This window comes from Rhinolophus sinicus, linkage group LG06, assembly GCF_036562045.2.
Source record: "Rhinolophus sinicus isolate RSC01 linkage group LG06, ASM3656204v1, whole genome shotgun sequence".
Taxonomy (NCBI): Eukaryota; Metazoa; Chordata; class Mammalia; order Chiroptera; family Rhinolophidae; genus Rhinolophus; species Rhinolophus sinicus.
Window position 1 is genome coordinate 10,413,070 of NC_133756.1, and position 12,432 is coordinate 10,425,501.

At 52.4% G+C, this 12,432-nt stretch overlaps 1 protein-coding gene across 2 annotated transcripts in view; it reads right to left on the reverse strand.

Moving 5' to 3' along the window:
- The window catches only part of GRIK3 (glutamate ionotropic receptor kainate type subunit 3), a 212,050-nt gene that overhangs the window by 91,116 nt on the left and 108,502 nt on the right, over nucleotides 1–12,432 (reverse strand). The window contains exon 1 of one of the 2 annotated variants that reach the window (XM_074334407.1): nucleotides 4,421–4,523. The exons of the other annotated variant lie outside the window; for it this stretch is intronic. The gene's annotated coding sequence lies outside the window, so the exon portion shown is untranslated. Of the gene's footprint in view, nucleotides 1–4,420; nucleotides 4,524–12,432 lie in introns of those variants that run through there. 2 annotated transcript variants of the gene reach the window in all.

Here is a 12,432-nt window from a genome sequence, read left to right on the forward strand (position 1 = left end):
AGCATAAGGACAATTGCTCAGACCTAACCTTACTTACAGACAGTGGAATTCAGGGCCGGGAGTGGGGGGTGGAGGGATGGAATTGGCTGTGCCAACTGGAATCAACTTCCTTCTTGCTCCTTCTACTATGTTTTGAGAAACATTCTGTTGTCATATGTTTTGAGAAACATTCTGAATACCCTAAGCATAAATGCCCATATGTTTAAGATTGCTTTTCTTCCATCTCTGGAAATGTGCCCAAATGGTGGAATTTCCCTGCCTCCCAGGTAAGCATGCTATGGTGGCCTGTGTGAAGCTGAATGTGACCGCAAAAATCAGGAGGAAGGGTTGTCATTGCTGCTCTGCCTTGCCTCATCATTCAGGGCAAGGGTCCTAGAGACAGCTCCCTTCCTGTCCCTCATTGTCTGGGCAGTGGCCCTAGAGGTCCCCCAAGGCACAGGTCCCAGGGCAGATGGAGCTGAAGGCTGGGTCCCTTGCTTAAGCCCATGACCTCAAGACCATCTAGGGCCGGTCTGGAGTCTGTTGAGATTTTTCTTTCTCTTGAACAACTTTGTGCTCTTGAACTTGGCCCTTGTAAAAGCAGCCTGGCCAGCCCAGCTCTGAGCTCAGTGAGCAAGGGAGGCTCAGGCAGGGCCTGCAGCACGCTGCCACCGTCTGCCTCGCAGTCAAGTCCCAGGAGACATTCACATGCCCAGCACCAAGCCCAGGCACAGTCTGTCCTCTGGGTCCTGAGTGTACTTTCTTTATCTAGTCTGCTTTGTTCTTCTGAAGTTTCCAAGGTGTCGTCGACTAATTGAGATCCTGACCAGTGAGACTGTTGCCAACAGCCTCTTCCTGGGGCCACCTCCCTGGCTGTTCTGATCAGGGTTCTCTCTTCTCCCTGCCAGAACCCCTGCGGCTCTGCAGCCTGCGGGTTAAGAGCCAGGCTCTGCTCTCTGCTGCACCTTAGCTAGCCTTTCAGGGGCCCTCTCCGTGCCTTGGAACTTGCTTTTTGGGTCTCTCTGTGCTCTTGTCGTAGCAGGAAGAGGAGTAAGGGAACAAATTGGCTGGCTTTCCCTGATGGACATAGTATATGGTTTATAGAAGGTGAGCAGTGCCCAGCAGAAAAGGTCCAGGGATGGGCTTTCTGAGGTTATAGGCAAGGAAGGGGAGACAAGTATATGTGTCTCTTCTCTCTCTCTCTCTCTCATTCATTCCCCAAGCAGTTTATTGGCTACCACTGTGAAGGAGGCACCAAGCTGGGCAGTGGGTGAGTCAAGAGAGACCAGACATACTCTCAGCCCTTCAGGAGCTCATTGCTTGAAGAAGAGATGAGAGGAGGGGCATGAAGAAACACTATAAGGATAACAACTCTCCTTATAAGAATGGCATACAAAGCTGGGGAGACTCAGAGAGGAGAGTGTGGGGTAAAAGTCTTCATGGAGGAAGCAGCATCTGACCTGCTTAGAGCTAACATGTGCAGCGAGTATGGCAGCCAGCGGGGGAGAGGCTGGTCTTGGGTGTGTATCAGGGGCATGAGAACTTGTGCTAAGACAGGGCCAGTTGGGGGAGGGAGGGGCCAGGCAGGAAAGGAGCTACAGGGCTTGCTTTTCAAGGACTGGGCAGAGATGAGATGAGGGAGGGAGGTGGGGTCTGGGAGAGGGTGCATCGGGAGATGACTCCAGAGTCTGGAAGTTCAGTTCAGTATATGGACTCGGCAGCCAGATGGCCTGGCTTGGAAATGACCCCACGGCTCTCCGGCTGAATGTCCTTGGGCAAGTCCCTTCTCTGCCCTACGCATCTGTTTCATTATCTGAAGACAGGGATATTAATAGCACTTACAACATAGGGCTGTTTTGAGGCTTAAATGGCATAAATCAACCAAGGCACATTGTGAGCCCTCGATAAGAGTAAAGCATTATTATGAGGTGACAGGGAAGCTGGGGGGGCCTTTAACTGAGATGAGGGCATCCAGAGAAAGAGCAGATCTTAGGAGAGGATGTGCACTCTCGTGGGGTCCCAGGGGAGGGGCTCCTGATTGAGTCCCAGGGCCTAGTGGCAGTTGTTTTAATTGATCTGGTGATATGTGGAGCTTGTCTGTACAACAAGTCAAATATTGCAGAATCGACCGAGTCGGGAGGATGGCTGGAGGCTTCCTTTGCTGCCCAGAGACCCTGATGACCGATGGGCTGTCATCAGGCGGAGGAGCAGGAGGCAGAGCTGCTGGGGAAAGGGCTGGGAGGGGGGTGCTGCAGAGGGCCCCAGTGAGCAGTGAGCGCCCTTGCCAGAGGGGCGGGAGGACGGAAGATCTGGCATCGCCAGACACTGGTGGGGCCATCCCACCTCCTAGCTGGGCGGAGCCATCACACAGCCCACGCTCCCACACATGCCCACAGCAGAAAGGCCAGCCCTAACCTTGGCCTTCCAGGCCCTTCTAGGTCCAGCCCAACCTCTCTCCAGCCTCAGCTCCTCCAGGCAGCATGTCCTCCACCCACACTAGCTTCTCACCCTTCCCTCCATGTTTCCGACCCTTCGCATGTGCTCTTCCTCTGCCGGGAGCACTATTTCTTCTGTTTCCTCTTTGCAAACCTGGCTTCCCGATTTGCCTTCTGCGCCTTGCAGCAGACACTGTCCTTATGCCCTTTCCCACTCCAGAGGCCACCAGCACACATTTCCCCTGCTTGCCCCGGGCCTGCTCCGGCAATGGTGGAGGCGTGACCAACATAACACAGACCACAGGAGCCAGGGGGTTATGGGCCGAGGAGCCAGGGGCAGGTGGACGAACCCCAGCTTCCTTGTCCCTCCCTCAGAGGCACAATTTCGGGGCACCATCTGCAGTTTCTCAAAGGGCACCAGCAGGGCTGAGCCTGGCCACCCACAGTGTAACCGCCTACTCACACACCTTCCTGCCCTTCCCTCCCTTTCCTGGGCATCCCCATGCTTCCTGGGGGCACCTCCCAGGGAAACCACTCCCACCCTAGTCTTTGTGGCAGGGCCTGCATTTGGGGGTCCCGGACTCAGTCACCTTCCCCAAGCTCCGAATTCCTCCTGCTATGTACCCTCACATGTGTTGTGATGTATCGGTGCCCCCCTCCCCCATTCGGCTATGGTCATCTGGAGGGTGGGGACACCCCTTCGCCGTCCTGGCGTCTCCTTCCTGTCCCCAGTGCCTGACACACTATCAGCAGAGAGGATGTGAAGACATGTTTGTTAAATATAAGTGCACGTGCATGTACACGGACACGGACACACACACACACACACACACACACACACACACTGCTTGTTTTGAAAAGCTAATTCCAGTTCAGGACTTTGATACCTAAGTGACAAAGCAGAAAACACACAAATATCCTTCAGACCATCTCCTATGACGCTGCTCAGCCAGGAGATCCTGCAGGTTTCAAACCCAAGTCCCGCAATGCTGGGCTCTGCCCAGATGAGGAAGCCACCGCTGAGGCGCCCGCAGTAGGCCCCGCCCCTCACAAGGACGGACAGAGTGCTGTGTGTCTGCTGACGTGCTTGGGTGCCTGTACGGAGAGGGCCTGGTTCTCCCGGGCTGGAAGAACCAGCCCTAATTGGGGCTCATCACCAAACCCTGGGGCACCTGCTACACAGTGGGGCCAGCAGCTGGAACACAGATAGCCCTGCCTCTGGCAGCCCCTACGCGCTAGCCTATCTGCCCACAGCCCTGCCCTGAGAATGCCAGGAGGCCCAATCTCAGGCCACTCCAGATATGGCGTGGGCAGAGGCAAAGGGCACGGGGAGCAGAAGCCGGAGAAATTAGTGGAGGAGAAAGAGGCAGCCCGTTCTGCGTTATTACTCCCATCCTCATCTGTTTTAAATATCAATTGCTATGCAGGTTAAACACTTATTCAGATGCCTTTTAGCTTAAAAGCAAGTTAATTGATCTCTGGAGATCCTGAATGAACAGTGAAGAAACTGCACTAATTATAGAATCAACTTCCACTTCTCTATTTTGTTTTGTTTCTTCTCTGACAATACTGCTGGAGTGACAGAAAGGGGCCTGGTAGACAAAAAACATGTTGTTTTCATTAGGCTGCAACAACAAACACAGCCTCTCCCTGCCTCCTCCCACTCTGGGATGAGCTCTCCCAGGTGGGCCTCCTGGCCACACCTCTCCCCGGTGGGAACTCTCAAAGGCAGCACTTTATGCTGCTGAAAATACCAGCTCAGTTCACGATTAGCCAGAACCTACCACAGTCGTCTACCCTCTTTCCACCCACCCTGCAGGCTTTCCCCACCCCTCCAGAGAAAACCCGCACATAAATGGGGCTAAAGCTGCTTCCACTTTCTGCTGACGTATTCTGACCTCCTCTGGGGTCTTAGCTCATGACTTTGCACTGGCCTCCCGGAAATAGACGGTATAGCCCAGCTTCGCCTTGGCGTCCTCTGGTCCCTCCCACAGCTCCCTGCTCACCTGGAAGTTCCCACGCTGCAGCCCCACGCAGCCTGGACCACACGCAGTGTGGGAGGCTGGGGTTCCTCAGCTGCTAACAGCAGATTGCTCTCTCCTGCCTGGGGAGACGTGTCCTTCCGCTTTCTCTTCTCATCCCACCCAGGTTCTGACTCCATCCACTGTGCTGCCTTGGGTAGAACAGAGAATGGGCACCTCCAGTCTGGCTCGAGGGACAGCTGTGTCCCTGCTATTGCAGTCAGTGTGCAGGGGGTCTAACGTCTTCCGTACACTTGGGAAACTAGAAGTTAAACAAGGCTGAGCAGGTTTCTTTTCTGCAGGACTTCTCCGGGCATTTACTCCGCTCTCGTGCAAATTCTGAGATGGGGCAGAGCAAGCAACATTTCCCCAACTTACTTGATAACCGTGGGAACCTTTTCCGGAAGAGCATCTCACTGGAAACACGCTTCGGGAATCGCTGCATTACAGTGATTTGGGCAAAAGTATTTTCCCTTCTGAGGTGCGAGCTATTTGAAGTGCTGAGCTGGAGCCTTCACATCTCAGTCCGCCCCACACCCCTGGTCCCCAGCCATGAGCGCCGGTGACAAGAGTGAAAGTATGACAGCGACAGTGTCCGATCTACTTAACACTGGGGGTCCAGTGCAACAGGTTTGGTTTGTTACTGGATTGATTCTGGGACACTGCTTGTTATAACACAGCTTAAAGGTGTGATTACTCCGCTAGGTTTTCATTCATGCGCGCGCGCATGCGTGCACCTGGGCAGGTGTGGGTACACATCTCACCTGGGGGAGGGCACAGCAGGGAAGGGAGCCAATTCATCAGCCCAACGCTTTGTGCCTCTCTCCCCAAGGCATTGGGTTGAAATAGAGATTCTGACTTAATTATGATCATTAGCACATGAGACTCCTTGCATCTTCACAAGCTCTCAGCTCATACAAAGGAATTCCCGTCACCTTGTTCCCCACTGACACCGCTGATAGAAGTTTTCATCCACTCAGCCCTTCCTTCATTCAACAAACGCTCAGGAAACACCTCCCTGTGTCAGGCACCGGGCACACAGCACATAACAGTAGGGGAGCCCTCTACCTGGGTAACACAATGTTTCCTCAAAGTTCTTAATGTAGGTTGAAAATGTGCTTGTTATCTGGTTTATAGTCTGCTTCTCCCTGCCCCCCGCCCCACCACCACGAGAATATAAGCTCTTTGAGCATACAGATGTTGTCCATCACTTTCTCTCCAGTGCTAGAACAGGACTTGACACATAGTAGGCACTCAATAAGCATTTCTCAACTATGTCAATATGTATGAAACATACAAATGTAAGCAAGCATAAAATGGCTAAACAACAAAACTCTAGGGAAGGTAACACATGGTTGGCGGCTTTTAACCATAAGGCAGAAGGGGACACCACAACAAACAAGAAGATAGTTCGGGGCTTTTACACGGTGAGGTGAGCGCAGGGGGGAATTTCTTATAGGAGCATCCAGACCAGAAAGCTGAACATGAATGGCCAAACGCCAGCAAGACTCCTCATGCCCTCCAGTCACCGCCCCTCAGTAAGCCCAGCCCCTCAGTAAGCCCAGCCCCTCAGTAAGCCCAGCCCCTCAGTAAGCCCACGGTGGTTTGTAAGGGCAGCACAGCAGGGGCATTCTCAGAACTGGAGCAAAGTTTCGCTCTCAAAATTTGCATGGAGCGTCAGCAACCAGGGAGAAAAAGAATAGCTTGAATTTTTTAAATATAGGTTTAAAGATGCTGTCCGCTAAACCCTGAACTTTGAACAAATGCGAAGACAGAATTTTCTGTATAACCATCTGGTATGGATGAGCAGAGGTACCAACAGCAATTCAGGAGTCATAAGACGGATTCTATTAATACTACGCTTCTCATTTTGCGTTCAGAGGAGGAAACGGAAGCTCAGAGAAGTTAGTGATTTGTCCAAAATCACACAGCTTCTACAGATCAGGAGTCCTGCTCTGTTTTGGTGTGATTAAGAGCCTAAGGCCTGTAAACAGTACACGGGTGAGGAAATGGAGCATCTAGCCCAGAACCAACATGGAAGCCCCTTCCTAAGCCTTGTCTGGGAATGGATCTCACCAGGTAGTTACCACCAGCACCCAGAGTCCTTGAATCTGTAGGTTATTCATAAATTCGTGTTGTTAGATGTATGTTTAACTATTTAGCAAATGGTGTGTGGTTCTCATTCTACCGTATGGGTTCAGTCGTTTCCAACCCATTCTTTCATTGCTTTAAAAGGTTCTAATTAACAACAGCAGCAACAACAACAACAAAACCCTTCGGGTATTTCCAAGTAGAAAGAATTAGTCCATGAGAATCAACAAGTGAAATCTTGTTTTCCAGAAGGACAGATCAAGTAAGTGCCCTTCCAGAATGGGCCCCGTTCGTGCCTGGGTGGGCTGCCTGTCATCCTCTCCCAGGAGAAGGGTGTTCAGCATCACCCCCAAATGCACGCTGCCTTTGATGAGAGGCTGACAGTCTCCAGGCTGTGGCGGAACAGGCGTTGGTCTGAGGAAGGATCTCTGTCCTGTGATATGCCTTCAAGTCCTCCCCAGTTGCTCCAACACGACATTTCTGAACTCAGATATAACAGGTCCTCAAGTAGCTCCATTTCATCCAACGGCATTTCGTTATAACAATGAGATGCCGTATGAACTTAAGTCCTCTTTATATCGATTAGCCTAGGGTAAAATTGGCTTTGTTATACGTCATTTCACCGCAGTTCCAAGAATCCATTGACAATGTTAAGTGAGTACTTCCTGTGCAGTATTTTCTCCCCAAACCTACTCTTTCCCTGGACTTCCCATCTCAGGGAAGGGCACTGATGCCCTTTAGGGGTCCAGGCTGAAAATCTTGGTGTCATTTCTAGCCCCCATCTCCCTCATTTGAACAAAGACTGAATTTGGGGCCCCCCTGCCCAATGACTCGGGGACCTACCTTTCCTATCTCCATCATGACCCTCCAGCGCACACCCTGGACCATGGCACCAGCGTTTTTATGCTCTCCCTCCTCCCCCTCCCTCTTCTCAGTCCACTCTCCAAGCACTTGCCCCAGTGAATCCCAAAGCACCAACTCAGTGGGCCTGGCACTCTGCCTCACACCCTCCCTGCCTTTCAGCTGCCAGCCTTCCTATTATAAAAGCTATGAAAGAAATAAACAGGGTGAGATGATAGTGAGTGCCTAGAGGGGACTGTTCTTTATGACTCTCCCAAGGGAAGTTCAATGCAACAAACATTTATTGGTATCTTCTCAGTGCAGGGGAGTGGAAAAATGGATGAAATGGATGAGTCCGTCATCTCCTCGGGTTGCTCACAGTCTGAAGAGGGAGAGTCAAATAAAGAAGTAATTAAAAATAGGGTGATGACTGCTCTGTTGTGATAAATGCTAAGTTTTTTAGGAAATGAAAATGGCCAGGAGAAATCCCAGAAGGCTTCTTAGAGGAGGTGATATTTAAGCTGGGATTTGAAGTGAGTAGAAGCTGATTGAGCAGAGGCGTAAATGTGCTAAATGAGCAGAGGACCAGTAGGAGTGGAGCATGAAAGAGCCTGGTGATTTCAACAATCAGGCAGGGGTCAGGTATGGTTATGCGCTTCCTCCCTGTCCCCCCACCCCCACCCCGCCACCTACTACACCATCTCCTCCTGGGCATCAGTTTTTCTCAGTCCCTGACTCAAAAAGATGTGCTGCCTTGAGAAACTGCTGCTCCTTTCTCCATTGCTCTGCTCACAGCTGACACATTGGGATTACGTCTCCACAGCATCTCCCAGTAAGTGCTGGGTCTGCCAGTGAGCTCAGCCATGGAGAACCGGAGAGAGTTGTGGGAATGCACAGTGCCCAGGGCCTCCCAGGGCCTCCCAGGCCCTGCCGCTGCCGTCGAGCATCCTCATGAGGAGAGGCACACGGTGCAGAGAGCAGGATACAACGCTCCTCCTACCCCAACAGCCAGCGCCATACTGGCCGTCAACAGAAGCACGCGGGCTTGCTTCTGCTGGATGTAGCTTGGCTCCTAGTTCTCAAGAGCAAGGCCTATGTCCCACCCCCCGCTCAGCCCTGCCATGGGCCTAGGACCACAGCCGAGCAAGGCTGGGAGGGAATTAGGGAGCTGCAGCGAACTAGTTCCTGAAGCTCGTCTGTGCTGATTGTGTGCCCTGGCTCTGGGAGCTCATCTTGTCCTGCCTGGCTCACTTGTCTAATGCCTCAGTTTCCCTAGAGGGACCAGGGCATAATGGCCTGAAGTCAGACTGCTTTGGTGCGCCTCACGTCCCAGCTTAGCTACTAACCAACTGTTACTCACCCTCTCTGTGTGTCAGTTTTCACATCTGTGAAATGGGGGTTTCGCCTCCCAGTGCTGTTTGGCAGGTTAGAAGAAATTCTGTACATAAAACCCTCAGCCCAGTGCCAGCAGAGTGCATGAGCTCTGTGGCCTCTGAGTCTCCCTTTCTGAGGCTCTCTGCCTGAAGTTCAGAGTAAGGTCTGCCCCTGAATTTATAATTCCTGGGCCAGCCTCACCTTTTGTCCATGCCTGATCCCCATCTGCTGTGGGGATAGATTGCAGGTCCCCCAGCTTCCTGTGTCTATCTATCCAGCACCTGCCCCTTCTCCCTGAATCAGGTGGGTCCTGACTGCTCATACCCACCTGAAGTTACCTGGGGTCAAGTCTCCCCCATGCATCAGCTCCATACTCAGCTCAGTTCTCCTTTGAGGAGGTTGAGCTGAGACCTGTCCCTGGCGTCTCTGGGCTCCTTTAAGAGGAGCCATGACTGCCCCAGTGCCATTTCCCACATGCAGCCTGGGTTTTGCTCCAGCCAAGGCCCTTACGCTGTTTGCCTGGTAATGGTTGGGGGAGTGAGCTGACGGGCAAAAAAGAGGCTCCATTTCTCTATGGGACCAATTTGTGAGCTTTCAGAGGCAGCTCTCGCTCTTTTCTCCATTTCTGCCTTGTCTCTGCCTGCCTGCTGCTCCCACTCAGTCTACTGGCTGTTAGAATTCTGAAGGAAGCCGGAAAGGTGAGACTCACTGTCTGTCAGCCAGCCAGTACAGAAAACCCATGCCCAGCCAGAGGTGGGGGGCAGAGAGGGAGCAGCCTCTGCAGGACCCACCTGGGAGGGCCAGAGAGAGGTTGAGTCCTGTGGGCAGACAGCAATGCAGAACTGCCCCCTCTGGCGCCCTTTGCTCTTGAAAAGAAACAATAATACCTAGTGGTTAGGAGCACAGCAGGGTTTGAGGCTCAGCTCTGCCCTGCTGGCTGATAACAGGATGGTGAAGTGGTCAGCCATCCTCGCTCCTCTGCCCCCTCAGGCTGCATGACCTCTGGCAAGCCTGTCATGCTCCGTGGGTCTCAAAGTCCTTAACTACACATGTGGGGGGTGATCTTGCTGGTACATAGACAGAGTCAAATGCTATTTAAGTAGTGTTACAATTTTCTGTGTGACCTTGTAACACTGCTTAACCTCTCTGAACTTGATTTACAGGGTTTTGCAAGGATTGAATGAAATGTGGCACATATAACCCTCAGCAGAGAGCCTGGTGCACAGAGAACTCTGAGAAACAGCAGCTAGTGTTGTTTTCATTACCATATTTCACTGATTCCAAATCATCTTCCCAACACACACACACACATTTTAACATCCTTGAAATGGAGATGGGTTTTGCAATAGACGATAAGAAAGCACAGCGTCATAGTTTAATTTGTGGCATTTTTTTCCTTAGGGAAGTACACACCATTATGTATCTTATAGTCAGTGGTGTTACAGAATTTATGAAATCAAAGCAGACCAAGGCAAGAGGGAGAGTTCCCACTGAGGATCTGGCCCTGCTGTGTCCTGAGGGTGGGGTCCTATCTGCCCTAGCCTCCCTCCCATTGCTCCAGCCCCTCCCTCACATCTGCCCTCTCTTTCCTCTACGAGTGATGCCTTGATGTCCTTTCAGACAGGGACACTTGGAGCCTGAGGTAGAGGCATTGCCTCAGAGAGGCATTTTCATACTGCTCACCCAGCCCTTAGAGGGCGAGGCCCCTGTGACCACAGCACCTGCTGAGGGTAGGTGAGAGCTGGTTGGTCAGGCAGTGGGTGTGCACTCTGACCCAGGCCTCACTGTGTCACTAGGAGGGGGCACATGACTTTGCCACCCTACAGTCACCCCAGGATATCAGAAAGCCGGGAGCACAGGACACAAACCTGAGCTGGCTGTGTCAGTCCCAGAAGTGCAGGTTCAGAAGTGGGACAGGGCACCCCGAGCTCTGGCTGATTCCTGGTTTCTGAGGAAGGAGGTGGAAAGAGGAGGAAGCTGAGAAGCCCAGGAGAGCCAAGGTTTAGGGGAGGTCAGGTCTGTGCAATGGGTGGCAGTCCCCACCCCGCTCAGCCAAGCAGCATCTCCAAACCTCTGATGAAAGTTCTGCTTCTGTCTCAACTATTTCAACCCCTCCCTGGGGATCCCCCTCTCTGAACTTCCTATGACCCAACCACAGGGGACTCTGATTGGCTGCTGCCCCTCCCCTCCCAGACTGGTGGTTACACTGACTGTCACTCCTGACTCCCCAAGGGTAATGCAGACTTTCGGCGTCCTTGGGATCATCCATGATGTGGGGCCATGAACTCATTTAACCTCGAGGAAGGAAATCTCCTTATATGGAGTATCCACTCTAGCGTGGCCCCAGGCCTGGAGTTCACATGGACTTTCTCACTGAATCCTTCCGACAGATGCAAGAGATGGATGAGGAAACTGAGGCTCGCGAGGTGGGGCTGCTTGCCCAGGAAGCAGCGAGGCTGCACTCAGAGCTCAGATCTGTCGCCAGAGGCAAACCCCTGCTCACAGGGCCCCTTCCACTCCTCAGCCATGAGCAGGCATCCTCTTCTGCGACCCAGAACCTGCCACCAAAGTGATGATCAAAGGGAGGAGGTGGCATTTGCCTACAGCCTGGGGTAAAGGGAAGCCGTGCTGCCAGCTGCAGCCTGGGAGTCTGCACGGGGCAGCGAGCGGCACCCCCAGCCCTCACCCTTGGTCTGCAAAGCTCTTAAATATGCAGAACCTCATCTTGTTCTTGGGCAGCCGAGGGCTCCAAGTCACAGGAGGTGACATTGCTCTCCAACAGGTAAGTTGTTCAACAGATGGGCAGTCGAGTGGCAAAGAAATACATTAATAATGTTTCTGGTTAAATTAACTGATTAAAACCACCCCAGGTAAAAATGTACATATCAGCGCTTTGCCCACAGCAAATGAGGAATTAATGGAATATGGCTGCGTCTTTGTAATGAAACACAGACAGGGGCTGTCTGGAAAGGTTTTCTCTCTTCAGCGGCAGCGGCAGGGGGTTGGGAGTGGGAGGCCTGATCCATCTGTTAAAGGGACCTCCACTGATTGGCACAGAGGCAGGACAGGGAAGAGAGGCCCCAGGGGGCTTCCTCTAGCCTGGCTAGAGACCCTAGGAATCTGGAGTCTTTGACCCCTGATTTGCTGAAATCAGCATAGAGGGCTCAAGGCAGAAGCAGTGGGCCACTCGCAAGGAGGTGGTGAGGGGAATACTGAAGAGAAAGCAGGATCACAGATTGTGGCTCCAGCTCTGCCTCTGCAAACTTCACACAAGCCAAGTTCCTGACGGGAACTCAGTTTTCTCACCTGTAAACTGGGAGGAGAATAAAACACTCTTCAACACTCTCTCTGAACTCTTGCTTCTTTCACATCACAGACTTCTAGGGTAAATCCCAGTGTTTATCTTGTCCTTACCCTCTGCAGATAACCTAGTGGGGAGCTGAGCCCCATCTGGGGTGTATCCAGACACCCCTACCCTTGTGTGGCTTTTGGGAAACCCCTGTTCTGACACACGCACAAAAGGGCACTCACGTGTCTATGCAGGTGGTGACACGCACATGCATGTACATGCATGTACACACACATTCACTGGCTGACCCCACAGGCACACATCTGCCTCCAGGGATCCACACATATAAGCAAGCCTGCACACAGACACAGACACACTCAGAGGTCCGACACACTCAGAGGTC